The sequence below is a fragment of the Drosophila mojavensis genome, unplaced genomic scaffold (assembly GCF_018153725.1).
Source record: "Drosophila mojavensis isolate 15081-1352.22 unplaced genomic scaffold, ASM1815372v1 contig_36, whole genome shotgun sequence".
Classification (NCBI taxonomy): Eukaryota; Metazoa; Arthropoda; class Insecta; order Diptera; family Drosophilidae; genus Drosophila; species Drosophila mojavensis.
Window position 1 is genome coordinate 1,733,288 of NW_025318858.1, and position 20,109 is coordinate 1,753,396.

A 20,109-nucleotide genomic window follows, 5' to 3' on the forward strand; every position below is an offset into this window, starting at 1 on the left:
AAATAAAGTTTGTCTTTATTTGAGTCCACTCTACATATTAAATAAATTGCTTAATATGAGGAAGAAAGTGCAAAGACAGGAAGCTTTTATATCTCTTACCATTCATTTGTATAACTCAAATGTAAAAAAAAAAAAAATCCATACTTCGATTAGCATACTAAATCATTTAGTAATATTTCGTTTTATATTCAATAAGTTAAATTGCAAAAATAAATTTTAGTTTAAATATAATGGCATTGCACTTTGATTAAAATTATTGAAATTAAATGTTGATAACAACAAATGATGGAAATATTGTTAATTAATGCAAGAAATTCAAATTTGCAATTAAAGGGAGTTTGTTTAATATAAAAATATATATATCGCGTGCATATACATATGTATTTAAATGAAATATAAATATGGAATACATTTAAACTCGTTTAGGAAGTTAGTATAGAGAACATTTTAAAACAGTTAAACTATAGCAGGAATGAGCAAATATTTTTCTGACGCTTTCAAAGGAAGGGACAAGGGATAAAGATGGTTTTCTAGTTATATTTAAAAATGATATTTATATATATATATTTCGAAATAGTTAAAGTTCGAATGGGATCAGCTGCTCTTAGTAATAGTGTATTGGCTGCTGCTTAGTCAGCTGTAACTGCTTTAGTTAATCGTTCTATTCATAGCTCTTAAGTACAACTTAAGAAAGCCATATATGACTCGTACCCTGCTGGAAAGGCTTCAAGGCCATTAGCTATCTGGAGCCACTCATCTGCTAATTGCCAGAGAAACGATTTAGTCTGAGTCGCACGGCCGCAAGTGTTTGTAATTGTTTTTCATTTATATATGAATTTAGTATATCTGTATTTAAAGAGAAAACACTGGCATTAACTTTTCTGAAATGATGGCCATATATTATTTTAAGTAGAATATAACTTTCGTGCCCCGCCGCCAATTAACGGTTGAATGACATTTTAATGCTTGGCGGCATTTAAAGTGCGATTGCAGCGGCCGCAGCAGCAGCAAAATAAAATAAAAAATAAATAAATAAAAATAAGTATCGCATGCGACAAAATTAAATTCAATAAAAATTTGTCAGTTGACAAATTTGCCAAAAAAAAAAAAAGTACAAAAAATTTATAATTGCTGACCATATATGAAACATTTTCAATATATATATATATATATATACACGATATATGTGCATATGTATATCTATTGCATTTCTAAATTATATTCATGAATTTTTCAAACGCAGCCAAAAGTGTCATTAAAAAATGCGTGTGTGTCAGTGTCTGTGTGTGTGTGTGTGTGTGACAAAATATATTTTATTTAAATTTAAATTTGACGCTAAATTGTGACAAATGTTAGCTGCCAATTTTGTAACCAGACAAAAGACCGCAAAAACCAACAAAAAAAAAAAAAAAAAAAAGAACTAAAACAGTTGCAAGCTGTGTATATGTGTGTATGTGTGTGTCAGTGTTCTGTGTGCCAAAAAAAAAAAAAAAAGAGAGAGAGAGGGAGAGAGAAAGAGAAAAAATAGACGACAAACTCATAATCATAAACACGTTGGCCCCGTCGAGCGTATTGAATTATAAATGAGCCAACAGCAATGCCAGCTACAAACTAGAAACTAGCTGCAGATACATTTGTATCTCATAGATACATTTGGGCAGTTTACAGCTGTGGCTTGGCTGCAGTGGAAGCGCCTTACTCAACTTTTGCATCACTGAATAATGCAGCTAGAACGAAACAACATATGAAGATACATTTGTATCTCAAAGATACACGTTTACAGTTCCCAGCTGGTTAAAATGCAGATGCATTGTAAACGCAATTCTTGTTATGTTTAGAAAGGTAAATGGGTCAGCATTATGCCAGCTATAAGCTATAAAACTAGTTGGAGATTCAAGTGTAGCATTCGTATCTCATAGATACATTTTATTGTCTATATTTTAATGATCTATTTTCACTTTCCAATTTTCGAACTTTTCATTAGGGTTAAGTAAATCTAAGCTGTAGCCGCAATCTATTGACCAGCTGCAGTTTCTTATCTCATTGATAGAGTTAAATCTTATAGATAGGTTTCTAGTTTGCTTTACATCTCCTATACACATTTGTATCTCTTAGATAGATTCAGAACTTGCTCAACATTAGAGTATTTCATAAGAGTATCTCAACAAAGTTTCAGTTTCCAACTCATATATACTTGTATCTAAAAGATACTGTTGTATCTTCTGGCTGCAGCTGCAGCTGATCTGCTCTTAAATTATCTAAAATTATCATTAAGCCAATCAACCAACCGCTGCAAACTAAAATCTTACATGCAGATACAATTGTATCCCATTCCGTTGCATCTCATGCACACACATTTGCATCTCATAGATACTTTGGCCAATTTAGAGTCGCCGTTTAATTGCGATTCACAGTTTGCTGTTTGCTCACGCATTACATATATGAAAAGCAAATCAAATTTTCATTTCAAAAACTTTATTTGCCAAAGCCCGAAAGAGGAAGAAAAACTAACTACGAGTTTGTGTTTTAAGATATTTGAAAACAATTTCAGTTGCTGTATTTAAGTTTGAATTTTGTTTTCCTTTTCCGTTTTTTATTTTTTATTTTTTATTTTATTTTTTTTGCTTTGTTTTCGTTTTTGTATAGTTTGTTCTTCATATTTATTCGTCGAGTCGCTTTTTCTCGAGTTTTTGTTGATTCAGTGCGCCTGTAAACATTTTAATGAGTTTTTCATGTAGCTGGCCCTCACACACACAAGCACACACACACACACACACGCACACACGCTTTTGCTGACTTCTCAAGTAGTCGTTAAATTAATTAAATATAGTAGATGGAAATATATACAACAAACCGCTCGACTTCGTATTTTGTTTACACAGAAGTGCGACACAAATTTGTTTTCATATATTTTCTCTCACTTTTCTGTTGCATACTTCGCGGCGCAGCAGATTTCCATTTCATTTCTAATTGCTTTGAAGATAATATATACATACATACATATATATTTAAATGGATTCTGGCTCATAAAAAATTGACAATTATTTGCGGTCACAGAAAATCAAAACAATTTAAATTAATATTAATTAGTTTTAAATGTTTGAAAGTTAATTGTGAAAAATTGACTGAGCAGAAGCTTAAAAACATTTGTAAATTATTTAAAAACAGCGCATAAAAACTCGGAGAAAAAACATAAAATCAAATTTGTATAAAAATAGAAATGCTTTGGCCATAAAGATTGGCCAAAGAGCTAAGCCTTAGCCGTGTCACAGATAGATGGATTAACTCCGCTTATATGGACTGCCTGGCAGCAGCAGCTGCTGCTTTTTAGCATTTATAAGCGTGCGACAGTCGTAAAGCTCGTGAAAGGCGTTTTGGCTATTGTTTCTCGATTTTCGGCATTCAGTTTTCGGTTGTTTTGTCGTCTGGCCATAAATGTTCTCAACACATCATTAATCGTCTTTCAAATTGGACGGCGTCTCCGAAACCGAAAGTCTGCAGCTAATTAAAAATTAAATGCATAGTGAGCATAACTAGTTAGTTAGTTGTGGCTACTCGATTCGAAAGTGCACAAACTCAAATCAATTATGTTTGCCAATGACACCAGCTGAAAGTGAATGACGAAATACATAAACAATGTTAATATATGCAAAAGTTTCCTACTTTAATGCGAGGTGCACAAGGAAGCGTTGAAAATTTCAAGATATAAAATTAATATCAATAAAATTAAATATATTGCTAGTTCGTGAACTATACAAACTTCCCTCGTTTATTGCTTTAGTAACTACAACTGATTCTTGCAAGTTCTTAAGCTTCTTCTTTTCAATCTTAAGCTTTAATTTTCCTTTAAACTTTGAATTTGAATTTTTAATGAAACGCTGTTTTAATGAGCTTTTGAGTACATGGAAAGTTTTTTTTTTCTCTTGGCTTAAATATGGATAGTTGGATTCAAAATTAATAGAATGTACATAATGAGCTTTTAGAGCAGATTGCCATAACGGTGTATCATGTCGAACTCTCCTTTTAAGGGCTTTATGATATCGAACATGTCTCAGCTTGTCAACAAATCTGTTAATTATTGATAAAGAGTATTCAAACGAAAGCTTTAATGAGCTTTAATCGTGAATAAGACAGCAAAGTCTTTAGCTAAAGCTGCCTGGATAAAAATATTAAATAAATTCAATCAATGCAGCCTCCATAAATATAAAGTTCATTTTGCATAAGTTTTATAACTTCATTTTGAAAATTTATGTAATTTAGTGCAACAAATTATTTCCTTAAAGCTTTCATAATCCTTTGATTATTTTCTCTTGAATTGGTTTTGACAGCTTTTACCAACCTTTAAGATATTTCACCTCTATTTATAGCCTTATTACTAACTACCTCGTCTAACGTTTTATTCTCCAGTTGATTTCCTGAATTTTTCGCACAACATTTTTATGAATCTGGGCAATAAAAAATCAAATTGTTCAACTCACGCGAGTCATCAAAAGTTGCTGAAATTGATTTGGAACTGTAATTCAATCTAATTCGCTTCCTCTCTGCAGCAATTTATAGTTTTATGATCGACTCAGAGTTGGAGCTCATTATCATTTTTCGTGGCTAATCAGCAAAGCGAATACGCAAAATGCTTGGAATTTATTTCGAGCGGAAATTCCAGGCATAATTTTCTAATTTCACAAGTCAAACCAGAGCTGTTAATTAAAGACGGGGCAAAAATAAAATAAAATAAAATATATAAAACCCAGCTCTTGAGAGGCAAATTTACCTGCATTAAATTCTAACTCTCTGTTCGATGTTCTCCGTTCCCCGTTCCCCGTTCTCCGTTCTCCATTCTCTGTCCTTCTCTCCGGTTTCTCTCTATGTTTCAAATGTGTCAACAGGCGCAGGCGCACAGCTGTCTTTTCGATTCTTTTCCTTTATTTTGGGTTTAGGAATCTTTGGCCCGCACAGGTTTCCAGGTTTCCAGGTTGCCCGGCCAGCAGCAGCAGCATATTGATCTAGTGCCAGGGGCCCAAGTGCAAAATCAGATAAGCTCCGCTCTGGGTTTCTCGTTTTGGAATTTATGATTTGCGCCTAAATAACTTTATCACACCGCACGCAGACAGCCAGACAGTCGGACAGCCAGACAGCCTTAGAGTGGGAGACTGAAACAGAAACAGAACCAGAGCCGGAGTCAGAGCCAGGAATAACTAATAAAAAAAAAAGTTTGACCGGAAACCCGAAAAAAAGCAAACCCATAAAATATAGACGAATTTGTTTCGTATTTTTATTTTCTTGTTTCGTTCGTGTTTTTGTTTTTTAGCGAGTGGCGCATAAATTTTATCAAATCATGTGGGTGTGCCACAGGCTGAACAGCTGAAGGAACTATAAGCCAAAAGGGTTAGGATATACATACATACACAAATACATACATAGAAATGTTGCCTGTGAAGCACAACAGTTATTGATTTTGCATTGCATTTGTATTCCAAAAAGAAGCTAAAAAGCAAAAAATAAAATTAGTTTTATTTAAATATTAAAATGATTAAAAATATGAAGTGATATAAATATATTTTTTTCTTCTAATTTTATTAACAATTTTTTCAATTAAGTACTAAGGCTTCGTTTAACATTTCCATGATATTAACATTAACTGAATCGCTTAACATTATGCAATGTTGATAAATGTTATTAGCAGAGTATTAGCTGTCACTTAACACCACTCTAACATTTCTCTGTTCTAATTAACCATTTAATTAGCCATCTCGGAGCTTACATCGCAAATATTTTGCATGTGAATTGGCTTAAATCAACATTTGTATACGTCAGTAGAAACATTTGTATATAAATATATATTTTATTTATATCTTCCAGTATATATAAATTACGAATATAATAGGCCTAGAGCTTAATTATTCGTAATCTTTGAAAGACATGCAATAAAATATAAAATTTAGACGCGTTTCCAGTTTCTGTTCCAGTTTCTTGATCTATTTTTATGTAATTTAGCCCTTTTACATAAAGATACAATATTTATAGGAATTCTATGCATATGAAATCAACTTGAAATGTTCAAAACGTTCAGATTGTTAACTTAAAATATATCTATATCAGGGGAGTGTTAGGTATATGAAAAAAATTTTGTTTATGTAAAATTATAGAAAAATTGTAATTAATATTTTTAAAACTAAATTTATTGTTAGTCATGCATATATATTATGTGCTGCTCCAAGTAATCCCCATCAGAAAATTGCATAAAAAAACAAATTCTTTATTTCTAGTACTAATGAGAGCTTAGCTCCAAATCTTGTCCAGGTGTTACATGTAGCGAGTACTTACTGTATTTCTATATAGCTGTATAGTTGCAAATATATTATTCATTCTTTAAATGCTTATAGAATCGCTCAAGGTTCAGCCATCGCTATGAAGCCTTGCAGTTCGTTTCCCTCTCGCTCCCACCCCCTGCTCTATCTCTGTCGCTCTCTTTATGCTCCCATTCACATTACATGTTTTCGCTGTAAAAATAATAATAATAACTCTCTGATGACATCATAGTAGCTGCAGCTTAAAGCGAATTGAGCTTCGCGTGGCCAGCAGCGAGTTAACGTGGCTAAGAGGAACGCGCTGCACTCGGCGTCATTTAAAGACCAAATAGCCATTTTTTGTTGGCCTAATTACTGGCCAGTGGAGCCCTCGACTCTGCTGACCCGGGCGCACTGTGGGCATATTAAAGCAGCGGCCAGCTATTAAAGTGCAATTAAAAGCAGATGAGGGAAACCAAAAATTGTGTTGTAGATCTCAAGTTCAGTCAAGGTGTCAGCGCTTGTCAGGGCGGCAGCGGCTACCGAAATTAATATTAAATTTCCACAAAAAAAAGGAATATCAAAGAGTGAAAGAGAGGGGAACGAAAGAAGACAAAGAGAGAGGGAGAGGGAGAGAGAGAGAGGGAGACTTTAGCGAGTTGCACATAAATCAACTGATAAATAATGCCAAAATTTCTGCTGCCACGCCCGTTTATCGCGTGAGTGTGTGCATGCTCATGTGTGTGTGTGTGTGTGTGTGTAGCAAGCAGCAGCTAAAGCTCCGCTCGTGCCGCTCTCCAGGCGCTCATTAAACGGCGCCTGGTCCGCTGGGATTTCGGCTGGCGCTCCGCTTAGTTTTGGGCTGCGCAGAACACCCGCTGCGCCATATGACACCTCAAAAGGTACACACACACACACATGAGACTATGTGTGTGTGTGTGCTCAGGTGCATTCGCCTGGCTGCGCGTGCTGCATGCAATGTGCGGCACGTAGCGCGCTTTAATGGCGTTGCTTTTAAAGCTCTTTAGAGGCAGCAGCAACAGCAGTTGTTGCCCTCTCGCTCGCACGCTATTTACATATAGCCAACTCCCTCTAGCATTGCCTTTTTTTTACGAGTGTCACTTTTATGTGCGCCGGCGGTCGCCCCCCTATTTTAATGACTAATTAACCAGAGCTCCATAAAAAACGAAGAGAGAGAGAGAGGTAGGGGGGAGGGAGAGGGAAGATGTTGGCTCAACAGGATGCAACAACTGAGATTTGGTTACATCAAATAAGTAGACGCCGCTACAACTCACAGCTCTTCACTCCAGACACAATTCGTGGCGTCAGCAAGTACTCCAACCCGACTGAAAGATCTCAAATCAAACTCGAAGCGACACTTGAGGCAGCAGCAACAATTGCAACGACAGCAACGACAGCAACAGCAGCAACAGCAGCAGCAGCCGCCTGTTATATAACCTCTGGCTCAGTTTATATATCGCATTACAAGAACTACTTTAACGCTTCACTTAGAGCGAGCTGAGAGGGACTCAGAAAGGAGAGGAGAGGAGAGGGGGTAGCGCCAGGGGCTTGATTTGTATTGAGAGAGCTCTCAATCTCAAGTAGCGTCTGTTGCGGCTATCAACAGGTTGACCACGCCTATCCATACGCCTCTCTCCCTCTCCCCTCTCTCTCTCTCTCTCTCTCTCTCTCTCTCCTACTCTGTACTGTGGACCTCTCGCTGTGCGCGCGCCGCGGGGCAACTCATTCAGAAATTAGAGGCAGACGACCACGGACGGCTTAGGTTAGGATTACGCTCAGCAGTCTGGCAGACGGTAGCCTAGTCGCCTAATTACCGTTACCTGCTAAAGTACGAAAATATATTTTGACTCTATATAGATCGATCGCTGTCTGGCCTGGCCTGTCCAGCCTACCTGCCATGAAAATTGTGGCCAAACACGTTTGAGACTCTCTGCGGAGATTCATTGATTTGCGTCATGTGGAAAGCGGAACCAGAATTTGTAGACTGAGAAGAGGAATTGGCAACAAGATTATAAATCTTGCTAATATATCAATGAACGACACTCTATACAAAGGCTTAAATTTTGTTGTATATCAATTGTTGTTATGTTACTAATTTATGGCATTATCAGAAGTTAAGTCAAGTTAGGCTCTGCTAGCAAAATGAAAATTCTGTGGACTTGCTTTCCAGATTTTTTCCAGACTGAATTGGATTTTTATATTTTACTTATATTTCATCTTTTATATATTTTATAAATTTTTATATTTATTTTTTATACTTGATTTTGTATATATTTTTGTGCTAAATTTACATTTTATATGTTGAATACATATGCATTTTGGAATATATATATAAAACATAAAATACAGTAGAATGCGAGTATAGCGGCTGTATGATGTTATGGCAGGTTTCCATACAAACTTATATATTTTTGGTTGTAACGTCTTCCGGGTATAACGACGTAAGATCGTCGATCCCGTGAACATTCTTTTAACCGGATTCTACTGTTCATTATATATATGTAGATATAAATATTTTATTTTGCTGTAGCTAATTAATTAAATATTATGAATGAATGTCTTGGATTAAAATAGATTCTCAGCAATTTTACTAAGGCCCCACATTTGTCCAAGATTATTTTCTTCAGTTCATCAATGTTCTTACATCTTCTCTAATAACAGTTTGCACCATGCTTTAAATTGAGTTTAGATAAAATTTCATATATTGTATAAAAATAAGAATTAAATAAAGAAAATATTTAAAATAAATTAAAATATAACTCAAAACAGAGTTAATAATAATTTAAATAACAAAGAAACACATATATAAATATTTTAATAAGTTTCACGCCTTAACATAAATAAATAAATTCTATAAGATGAACTAATATAGTCGAGATGAATAAAGAAATGCTGCTTGTTGTTGTTGTTATTGCTTTAACATATTGAATCACAGTTCCTCTCTCTCTCTCTCTCTCTCTCTCTCTCTCTCTCTGGACTAAAGCCCAACTTGGAGCTAGTCGAATTGACTTTACAAATGATATAACCCACAATGAAGTTGCTCTGTATTGATTTATGCGACTGTGTTGAGGCTGTTGTTGTTGTTGTTGCTGTTGTTGTTGTCAGTTGGCAACCCTCGCTGTTTCTAGTTAGGTAGCCTAAGCAGTATGTGGTAATGCCTACTGGTAACAAAATGTGGCTCATTATGTCAAATTGAAATGTTGCCAACGAGGTGAGAAAACTCGCTAAACAAGTTGCAGACATTGCAGATCGACTTGAAGAAAACAACCAGATGAAGATGACGATGAAGATCAAGAAGAAGCAGAAGCAGAAGCAGATGAAGAGAAGGTCCCATCTTTATTGTGGTGCGAGCCAGAGAAGCGACAGCGTTTTGTCGCCTAAGTGGGCAGCAATAAGTCTTCCCAGACAAGACGAGCAACAACAACGATGATTGCGACCACACAGCGCCAATGAATCATAGCAACAGCTGCTTCCCTCACTGTCCCACTCGTCCTCTCTCTCGCTCTCACTCTCTCACTCAGCCTGTGTAGCTGGACGAAGCTGGATCTGAACTGCAAAGCCCATAAAGCAGGCCTACTTAAAACGCCATAAAACCAGCAATTTATATGCCTTCATTGGCCAAGACTGGAGGAGAGTCGGACTGACTGAGAGTTCGATCTAGACTCGAGCTGGACCTCAGCTCCACACCGCGTGGCAATCAACGCGGGCTGAACATGCCGCAGCGGTGCAATGCTCCTTTGAAATTCAAATTTTATGAAGCTCATTAAATATAAATTTGTCGTCCCAGATGCGGAGAGAGAAGCGCAGCAAGGTGAACACTGTGAAGGGGGCAGGGGGGTTGCGAGAGGGAGACCTGAGTGAGAGAAGTCACAACAAAATCGAAAATTCAATAAGCAAACACGACTGCATAATACCTGTACCTAGTGCAAAAGTAGACTAAAGATTGAGATAAGCAGAGAGATAAGCATGATGATAAACTTGTAAATGTTGTGGAGTATCCCAGCCTCTATCGGTCGTTTATGGAACTATCATATCATAAGAGATCTTATGTATATTTTATAAATTTCTAGCTGTGAAGAAGATGAATCCTAAACTAAATTCCTTTTGAACTAAATGGAGATATAGTTGGGAAAATATAGTTGATAAAATAGTGCTGGGAAATCTATGCTGGGGGAGATATACAACATAAAGATATAGTATATGGTAGCTATATTATATAGGAGATATAAAAGAGTTTTCGATACTATGATTGATAGGACATAGTTATATAAGGTTGACTAAAAATCTATCTAGGGGATCAATATAATAAGTCGATATGAATATAAAGCTGATTTAAAAAGCATAGCCCATAGTTTCTCCCTCAAAAACCCAATATACTCTCTTCATACTCCTGAACGAGTAGAGACGCAATCAGACAGAGAGAGCAAGAGAGAGAGCAAGAGATATAGAGAGGGCACATCCACAGGCTTGTCAACGATCGCCGCTTGTATACGACACCCAAATAAAATAATATAAATTAATTAACAAAACGAAGCCGAAATGAAGTTAAAATTTGCATGAACAACGCGCAGCCTTTGGCGGCTGCTGCTCACAAAATAAAATAAAAATAAAAATTAAAAAAATAAAATAAAAACAAAAGCAACAAAACAAAAAGCTGGCTAAATGCAGTTCGGCCCTTGCGTGCGCGTAATCGAACAACCTCCACACACACACACACACACACACACAAGAGTAATATATATGGCCATATATATATACGTGCATTTAGTTCTTTTAAGCATCTCTTATAAAAGGACCACAACGAGGCTCGTAAGACGGCGTTAAATGTTCGACTCTCCCTCGCTCGCTCTTTGCCAGCCATAAAGCAGCGGCGGCCTCTTTTAATGAGGTCTGAAGTTTTTATAACGGTGCTTACATACACACACAGAGACACACACTTACGCACCAAGTGCATCCAGCTTAGGAATGTGGCAGCCAAGGCACACCCAGTTCAAGCTGCTTAACTAGAGATGAACTCTTGCCCAAGGCTCAAGCCAGCAAAAAGGGCTTCCTTTTTACGTAGTGCTCAATAAACTCAATTATGCCTTAAAGTGGGCGACCAAAACAGCGAAAGAGTGTGTGAGAGAGAGGGAGAGACTCTATAGATGAGGGCTGCTCTTGAACAACAAATACAAGTATGGCAGTGGAAGAGCTGGAATAAATCTTATTAATCAAATTGAATTAACAAAAATATTTAAATGAAATTTTGATAACAGTTTCTTTTATTTTTCCTTAACGAAAACTATATATAATGCATATGCAATTTTTAAATAATAAATAATATATAAATACTTATAAATAGCCAAACAAATAATGAATATATTTCTTATGAAATGTGCATACGTATATATAAATTAAAAATATGAATATATACAATATATGTATATAAGTATATTTAAATATTTTATATATACAATTCAAGAATATGTTTATTTAGTAACATATTTATGATACTTTTTTATATCACCCATTCAACCCATTCAATCTCATTTTGTTTAAATTGGTTTTTATAGAAAACATAAACAATTCATATTTCTATTTTCCAAAAATAAATAAAGAATACACTTATTTATTTACCTATTTAATAGTTCAAGTAAACTAATTAAAATTTTGTAACATTTTACTAAAAAAGTTAAAGAAATAAGGTACAAACAAAATTTATGAAACGAAAAATAATTAAAACTTAATAAAAATTTTATAAAAATAAAATCTAAAAATAAATTATATACATTTCTAATCTAAAAATAAACTGATTGCACATTTTAAATGGGCTCAGGGCGTATTTTAAATAAATAAATATAAAAAGTTTGCCTAACTAATAATAATACTGAAATGTTCTTTTAAATATTTGTGAATTTCTTGAAATTTTATAATATCTCCTCAGTGTATCTACACATACAAATATATATATATCTATATACTTATATGTATTTTTATAAATTTCTGTGCTCGCTTGACTCCTCTCTAGTTGGATTTCTTTGTTGAATTGTAGAATTCGCACCATCGCAACTGATATTTAGCTGATTCCAGAAAGTATGTTGCTAACGCATGTTGCGTGCCGGCCAAGTAACAAGGCAACAATAGCAACAACAGCAACAACAGCAACAAGAAAGCAACATTCACAATGCTCAAGTGCAAAAGGTGCGCATGCGCAACAACAACAACAACAGCAACAACAGCAACGGAAAATGCAAACAAGGCAGCTTCGTTGTATGAAAAGCAAAAGAAGAGGCACTCAATAAAAGAGCGAGAGCGAGAGAGAGAGTCAGAAAGAGGGAGACAGAGCAAGCCGAGATGAGATGAGGTGCTGTGCTTGGTCTGTTCGTGTTTGCGCAATATTTGCGACAAATAAAGCATAAAAACTGTTAAAGTTCACACGCGTCGGGTCAAATATTTACACAAGCCAACTGCCAGCGAAGGCAAAAGGCAACAGGCAACAACAACAAAAACAGCAACAACAAGAGCAACAACAACAGCTACAATTGAATGCAACAATGTGGTGAATTTTATTTTGACCAAAATCGCTCTGACTTTGGCTAATTAGACAGCCGAAAAAAACAGCAAATGCCAAAAGCAAAAATTTATGATAAATACAAAAATAAAAAAATAGTTAAAAAATGTGAAAAAAAATTTTTTGGCTGTCTGTCAGCATTTGCAACATGTTGCATTGACCATAAAAAGTTGCAACTGCATTTTGATTGCGTTTAACGTATTTTTTTGGCTGTTGATGAATTTTCGATTTGTTGTTGAGCTTTAATTGATGTTGTGTGTGTGTGTGAGTGTGTGAGGCATGCCACATGTGGCTGGCAAGCTGACATTAATTTGACACTTTTTCGACTCATTACTGACGTTGAGCTGTCAGATTTGTATTTAAGAGAGAAGAGGCAGAAGAAGAAAAGGGTTTTGATACCCTCGAGGCGGCTTTCACCTTTGCTCTAAGCTGGCAGGCGGGGCGCCCTTGGCCATTGGCGACACTTGTGCCTTCAAGCAACATAAATAAATGTCGCGCTTATCTGGCACACACACAGACACACACACACGTGCATATATATGCATATATGTATATACTGATTCGATCCTGCGTCGGCGTTTGTTGTTGTTGTTTTTTTTTTTTTTTTTGGCCAAGACAAATGCGTTGTCAACGCAACCTGCCTAATAACCCATCATGATCATCACTTAGCCCGCTTGTTGCCACGGCCGAGCCATGTTTTGAGAAGTCGCCTGTCTCTGGGACACTATCGCGTCTTGTCATCTGTCTGCGCGCCAAGCAACACACGCAGCATCCGAAGCCGCAGCCGCAGCCGCAGCCGAAGCCAGAGCTAAAGCCAGAGGCAGAGGCAGAGGCAGAGCCAGCGCGTCGGCATTTTGTTGCACAAAAAAAAGGTCATTTCCGTTGCAGCAGTGCAGCGATATGTGTGTGTGTGCGTGTGTGTGTGTGTGTGTTTGTTGGCTGGCATAAATTGTGTGTTGCAGGCCCATGTCCATTTTGAGTCCAGGCACTCTTTGATGTCGCGGCATTGGCAGCTTCTGCCTCGACGGCTGCTGCTGCTGCTGCGGTTGCTGTGGCGGCTGCCTTGGCTGCATGTCTCGTATTCAAATTTGGCTTCAATAAAACGACAGCCAACAACTGCAACAACAACAACAACACAACAACAACTACAGCAACAGCAACAACAATGAGGCAAATCAAACACTTCAAAGCAACTGCAAGGCGGCGGCTTCTTTTGGAGCTTCAGTTTGTTGTCGACTTTTTCCCCCCGCCTCTTTCCCCTTTCCTTCTTCTTCTTCTTCTTCTTCTTCATCGTCGTCGTCGTTGTCGTTGTCGTTGGCTCAATCCAATCGAAAATCGAACTGTTTGATTCAGAGTTCTGTTATATTTATATTGACTGCGCTTCAGCTTACACTCACAATCGCTTCGCTGCGGGAGGAGAGGAGAGGAGACGAAGCTGAGCGCGTGACACGATCAATTCTTTGTCCACTGTCCACTTCACTGAACAATGGAATCAATCAAAGTGGGAGTCAAAGTCAGAGTCGGAGTCAGAGCCCGAAAAGAAAACAAATTTAGAAATAAATGCGGCTACAGCTGAAAGACATGTGGAAGAAGGCCAACGGACAAATTGCTGCTAAACTTTGAAAGCTTAAACAAAAGGCCAGAAACAGTCAAGAGAGGGAGAGAGAGAGGGAGAGGTGTGGGTGGGTGAAAGAAAGAAGTCAGTCAAAAAGAAAAAAATTTAAAATTAAGTAAAGAGCAAAGGAATATAGAGAAATATTAGAAAGAGGAAGATACAATAATAAAGCAAATATATCAAGAGAAAAATGCTTGGAAAAGAGACGAAAAATTATGAAAAATTGAGAGGAACTGAAGGAACACTGTGATGAGAGCTAAGTAGAATAATATTAACGAGGTAGGCAAATGTATACTAATTAAATATGTATGTAAATAATGAATGGGAATTGTATTGAAATTAACAAATATTATATTCAATGTATACTATTAATTTATTATTATTATTATTTTTAAACTAAAGGAAACTTGATAGAAAGGTTTTCATCTATACCAATATATATGCATATATTCTATACTTAAGCTGTTCTAATAAGCTGAATACAAAAGCTTTATCTACCTCCACTCCACGCCACTCTCTCTGTTTCTCTCTTTCGCTTGCTATTTCCACTCACCTCAGCCCAGGCGACTGACTCACGCTACCATCTCTAGCTGATGCTTAAGCCGTTCTCTTGCTGCGCATCTTTCAGTGAGATTTTTGCCCCCAATCGAAATGCTCTTTGGTGTTTTGTGTAATTAATTAGGCAAATTTATATATTGTATACAAATACAGCCAAATAAAAGATATAGATATATGTGTGTGTGTGTGTGTTTGCGTCGAGGCGGTACGATGTTTTTGATGTGGCTTACAGCTAAATGAAGATTACGTTGTCATTGTCAAAGCAACTGCACTTAATTAAGCCAACTTAAGGCAGACAATCAAAGCGCAGAAAGCACCAAAATTGCAGCACAGACAGACTAAGAGAGAGAGGGGATGTGAGAGGTAGAGAGAGACAGAGATACAGCTCGGTAGAGGACACATAATTGATAGGATCCCAGCGAGCGGAGGCAGACAAACAAATCAAAAGCCACAAAAGCTTCCTACCAGCTGGACAGACACTGGCAAAGGAGACACAGTTGGATGAGGAGGAGCAGGAGGAGTGGGTTGAGGAGGAGGGAAAGAGTGCGGTCATCCCTGCCCACGCAGCGCTCAAAACAATGGCCAGCGAATGTTGCCTAATCAGTGAAAGGGTAGCAGAGCAGAGCAGACCAGAGCATAGAGAGAGAGAGAGAGAGAGAGAGAGGGAGAGAGGAAGGGCTGCCTGGCTGACTGCCTGCAGGCTGAGCGCTCGTTACGTATCTACAAAATTGATGAGTCTGTCAAAATGTGAATGCGAGAAATCGAAAAGAACGAAAAACGAAGCGAAAATCGACAAACGATGCACAGATACAGCTGCGGCACGTGTTTGCCCAGCGCTGTCATCATTAATTTTTTAAAGCGGCCAGGTAGAAAATAAAAAATAAAAAAAATCACAACAACAAAAAAACAAGCTAAAACAACTTGGCGTTTATTCCTGGAAAAATGACAAATTTTCGTAGAAGTCACGCGGCCCTTGTGGGAGTCGTCTCCAACTACTGAATCCGACTCCGACTGCGACTGCGACTCGATTTTTATGGCCATGTGAAATTCCTAGTTTCGGCGGCACTTGCTTTTCAACTGTCAGTGGCTGCGCTTTGTATGGCCATTCAAGCAGCCATAAATCAAACAAATCAACACAGAATATATACACAAATATGAATATAAACATATATACATACTCATGCATATACATACATATATGCATAAGGCAGCTCTGAAACAGTAGTTGATTTGGAAATCGCGCGCATATCCGTAAGAGAGCTTCCATAATTTGGTGTCTGGCTGAGTCTTTGGCTTACACTCGCGTCTATCTTATCGATGCTTTGCATTTTGCATGTCGACAACAACACGAAATGATGCAGCCAGCAGCAGCGACCGCAGCAGCAGCAGCAGCAGCGGCGGCGGCAGCAGGAGTTGCTGTCAGAGGTGCTCCTCCAGGCAGGCAGCCATTGCCATTGCAACGAAAACTGGTTGCAGCAAACACAATTTTTGTGCCCAAGTTCGATTTGTGGCTCCTTTGAAAGATTGCCGACAACTGATAAGCAGCTGCTGCTGCCGCGGCTACTCCTGCTGCTGCTGCTTAGAGCTTCGCTTTGCCATGGATGCTGGGCTTTCGTTATTTGCCTTTGATATGTTTATTGGCCTGGCCCACAAACAGCCGCCAGCCGAGACAGTTCCTCAAATGCTCATAGAGTGGACTCTAAGCCAAGCTATCCATCAAGCTGTAGCAAGCTACAGCCTCAACAAAACTTCAGCTCCAGCACCAGCTCCAGCTCCAGCTCCGTCCTCTTCTCCAGCTGTACACGAGCGAAACGCGTGTAATTAGATAAAAACGCTTAAACGCGCAAGATACTCCAGCCAGATACGTATTGCTCAGCTCTTTGCTGTAAAGCACGCAAATTGGCGAGTTTTACTTTATTTTATTTGTCAGCTTTAGCTTCGTCTTGTAGATTTCTTTACATTTTATCTAGAAACAAGCTGCGATTCGGAGGCGAGGCGAGGCTTTGCATACACCATGGAAACTTAATGTGAACTGTGATTTTAAATAAATCGAAGAACAAAGCGAGAATATTTAATTCAAATCAAACAGATTTATTTATATTATATTATAAAAACTAAAAAATAAAAATAAATAAATAAATACGAAATATATTATTATCTTTAAAAAATAAAAATAAAATTACTCATAGTAAATTGTTATAGTATTTGATTTTTTTTTTCGTTAATGCATTTGTGTTTATTAAAAATAATTATGTTTTAAAAATTTCATAGATATAAGCTCGCCTTAAAAAAAATAAAACCTAATTATATTCATATAAGGAACATTAGATTAGACTCTGAATCTCTTCCATATACAATACCTGCTCACAAATTGAATCACTCATTCGTCATAGACTTTTTCGCTTAGTGTATTCATATCAAATGGTGCTAGAAGGAAAGGTTCAAGAACAGGCAGCAGCCAAAAGGTGCGGCCATTAAAAATTTAAGCACTGCCAAATAAAACTCGAAGTTGAAGCCAAGATCATACTCGTAGCAACGGCAGCAAATTCAACGACTACAACAACAACAACAACAACACTATTTGAACGTTGTCTGTTTTTGTAGCTGCTGCGCGTTGTCAGTTGTTTAATTGAAAAATTTATAGCCGAAATGAAAGAAAAATGAATTTACATACATATATCTATACATATATAATATATAAGTAAATACAACAGCAAAATGGAATGACATGCAAAAATGACACGCAGCGTGCAAATGCGGCAAAATGTTGAAAATGTTGCAAATGCTGCGAAACGTTGCTCGTTAAAAGTGAAAAAGCCGCAGCAGCCGCATGTGCTGCCACACCTCCGCAGCACCTCGCCTCACCTCGGCTCACCTGAGTTCAGCTAGCCTAGCCGCAGCTGAAAATTCCTAGACGACAAACACGAGACTAAAAATTGCATTTGTCCCCTCGCTCTAGCCCCGTTCCTCCCCCCTCCCACTCACCATCATCCTCTACCTCCTCTAGCACTCTTGTGCAACCCCAAAGTGTGCCGCAAAAAGCGCCGAAAAACGAAAAATCGAGCAGACCACGGCGCGCCAAATGCCAAAGCCAGCCCCAGCCCCAGCGCCCAGCCCAGCCCAGTCGCTAGTCCCAGCCACCAGCAACCCTCAAAAAGGCGCACACACACACTCACACACATTTTCGAGGGGGCGGTTTGGGCAACATGCAAAAGATACGCCACAAAAGCGGAAAGACCCCCAACAAAACCCCCAAACCAACAACAACAAAAAATGATACAAGCGCAGGAGTTGCGCTTAAATTCCCATTACGAGTCGTAATGGCTGCGGTGTGTCTATGTGTGTGTGTGTGTGTGTGTGAAGAAAAATGAAAACGCACTGCGCAGGATCATTAAGGCAGACAAACACCTACACACACACACACACCACACACACACACATACGGAGAGCAACAAACAATGAATGCGAAATGTCAGTCAGCAAAAGATACGCAGCCTGGAAATTTATACAAAAGAAGCTGTCCAAAAGCGACAACAACAACAACAGCAACGGGAAGAAAAATGGTGGCCACGCACACACAACAACAACAGCAGCAACACGAACAACAACTGCTACAGCTACAGCTACAGCTTTAGCTACAGCTACATGACTGACTATATAGGGTAGCTTTGTGCGCAAGCGAGACAGCTGAGGCAGCGCGCACTAGTGCGACAGAGAGGCGGGCAGAAAAAAGCGCACATGCTACACAGAAGACAAAAAAAAGTTAAGGCAAAGGCTGAGGCTGAGGCTGAGGCTTCAAGCTGCGCTGAAGGCCGATCCAAGCAAAGGTTGTGCTGAAGAAGGGGAGAGAGAGAGAGAGCAGAGCAGAGCACAGCACATGGAAGTAAATGCTGGCGTCTGAAGTGCTTCAAGCATGAAAGCAACAAATACAAATACAAGCAAACGCGAAAACCAGGCGAAAAAAGCGCAGGCCAAAAAAAAAAAAAAATGAATAAAAATAAATACAGAAGAAAGAAGAAAGACAGCAACAACAACAAAAGGCACAGCGAACGGGCAACGGCAGCAACTTGTCTGCTCCGCCTTTATAAATAATTCATGTGCAGAGGCTGCGAGTGCGAAAGATACGCAATATACAAACACACGCACACGCATACAAGTGCACACACATAAACAGTTGCTACGCAGCTACGTTTAAAGACACAAAGAGGAAGCAGCCACAGAGCTTCGTGTGTGTCGTTCGCGCTCGCTCTATGCGAGCTGTGTGTGTGTGTGCGCGAAACATTTAAAACGTGCTAAACGCGCGTCAAAGTTTTTCTTAATTTTTCAACAAGCAAAAAGTTTTTCCTGTTGCAAAAGTTTCTTTTTTTTCGCTGAGTTGCCAAGGATTACAGCATACACATGCATACATACTATATATGTATGTACATACAGTACGTAGGGTGGCAACGCTGGTACTCGTACATAATGTGGCAATGATTGCATTGATTTTTTCTTCTATTTCTTTTTTTTTCCTGACTGTTTTTGGCACCCAAACCTTTGGCGGCGCAAACTTTTGGCTCGAACTTTTGGTCCAACTTAAATACTTGAAAATTGTGTGCAGATTTATGAATTTTTCAAATGTTTCTCCGACAAAAAGTTTTATTTTGGGGCGGCACACTCGCAGACAAGCTGGCAAGCGAGAGGCCAGCTTTATTTGATAACAATTTGTTAATTAGCGCCATCTTTGTTTTGCGACTTACTTATTTTTGTTTACAACATTGCGAAGCGCATAATTGGCTAAAAGTGCAGCGCCAGCTTCATGTAAAACACATCAGCAGATTAAATAAACTGAAAAGTGATTTACCGACGCTGCCAACTGCCGACGGCAAAAGCGAAAAAGGCATTGAAATTGCTGTATTTAAAGTTAATTCAATTGAGCGCTGTAAGTTTACAGTGTGGCTGCAACTAACAGATGAAACTGCTGTTAAGTGAACGTTGCTTGCAGCTTTGGCTTTCTTCTTTGAGTGTCATAGCAGTCAGCTATTGTCTTCCATTCGAATTGCATTGAAATTGCATTTAAATTTTGTATTAATTTGAATTGT

General features: G+C 38.1%; 1 protein-coding gene and 1 long non-coding RNA gene across 2 annotated transcripts in view; one reads left to right on the forward strand and one right to left on the reverse strand.

Moving 5' to 3' along the window:
* The window catches only part of LOC6575741 (insulin gene enhancer protein isl-1), a 29,073-nt gene that overhangs the window by 2,932 nt on the left and 6,032 nt on the right, over positions 1–20,109 (forward strand). The window lies entirely within an intron of this gene.
* On the reverse strand, positions 1,944–20,097 carry LOC122757139. The gene is made up of 2 exons (XR_006357055.1): positions 19,768–20,097; positions 1,944–5,147 (listed from the first exon to the last, which is right to left on the reverse strand). It is a non-coding gene; the product is annotated as an uncharacterized LOC122757139 (long non-coding RNA).